The sequence below is a fragment of the Penaeus monodon genome, chromosome 27 (assembly GCF_015228065.2).
Source record: "Penaeus monodon isolate SGIC_2016 chromosome 27, NSTDA_Pmon_1, whole genome shotgun sequence".
NCBI classification, from domain to species: Eukaryota; Metazoa; Arthropoda; class Malacostraca; order Decapoda; family Penaeidae; genus Penaeus; species Penaeus monodon.
In genome coordinates this window covers 15,618,392-15,619,821 of record NC_051412.1, presented here as the reverse complement: position 1 = coordinate 15,619,821, position 1,430 = coordinate 15,618,392, and positions in this window count along the sequence as shown.

Here is a 1,430-nt window from a genome sequence, read left to right as displayed (position 1 = left end):
TCTGTCATTACGATTGCCGCCATGGCTATGACTGACTGAGGGGGAGGGTTATGGGGGGGGGGGGGGGTACCTGTGCATGCCCTCCCTTCCTGCGGACGCTACTGCACTAGACGTGATCTGTAATGCTAATCTCGAACCGCTAACAAACTCAGACTACAAAATATGAGTCGAACCACGCGCGCAGCCTTATTTGGCCATCGTCAGAATCATCAGGATGCAAGAACATTTTTCAAAACACTGAAGGCAGCAGCATAGAGAGAGCGTGGCGACCAATGAGAGTTATTCGCGGGTCGACCGTATGAACGAAATGGTTTAACGACCTTCGATAAAGCGTGTACGGAATTGGGCAGAGGCACTGGTGGAACTTAAGAAGAGGATGATAACAATAAACAAAATATATTCATAAAGAGACGTAGGAACTTTCCTAAGACAGCTCTAAGATTATAGTCTTCATTCTTTAAAACGTTTAATTCTGTAAAACTTTCATTCTATAGAATTCCATTCAACAAAGCGTTTCGTTCTATAAAGCGTCTCATTCCAAAAAGCTCTCCAATCTATAAAGCTTTCCACTCTATAAAGCGTTTCATTCATATGGGGGAGTGTTGGAGGCTCACAGCTTTAAGAGAGAGGGAGAGCAGAGATCTTCGCCCTGTTTTTCGTAAAGGGAATGGTTGTAATAGGTCTGCCGAACCCAGCACATGTACCCTGTAACATTAGCGTTGAAGTGTTTGTTGTCCAGGTGATTTTAGCTTCCTTGACACCAGTTGTAGAGCCAAATGGTCTCTTATCTTACAAGGCAACGATGTGTACAATGCCCTTTACACCTGCAACAACCATGGTGTTCCAGGATTTTTTCTTATTATTTTATCTATGAGGATATATTGATCAAGTTCTTTTTTGTGAAGCTTCGACACAAAAAGGGAAACTTGTTACTAGCGTCCATACTATCTCGCTAGTTTTAATCTTTCGTATTCGAAGGCACCTAAAGAATTGTTTTTATTATTCTATTACATATAAGGATTCACCCATACTATTCTAAAACATCCAATACATCTCAGCCACGGCTTATCAAGGCGGTCTGGAACTGGGACACTCGATCACTGGGACACTGAAGTAACAATGTGGGAAAAAATTACAACTACCCACATTAAGCTTCAGTAATAAACCTCTTACAACAACAAATGAATCCCATTCATTAAACTTTTCCAGGAAGGCAACGTATCGATTACCACCTCAAATAACAGTAACAGCGGTACGTATCACGATAAGACACTCTCTAGCTAAAAATACCTCGCTAAACACCTCTGAGAAAAAAAAAGTTGAACTGGCCGACCTGTAAAAACAACAAAAGCAGCGGAACAGGATCTTGCACCCATGGAACGGCTTGCGGACACACTTCATCATCATCCTTGTAATTCTCCTCCTCCTCC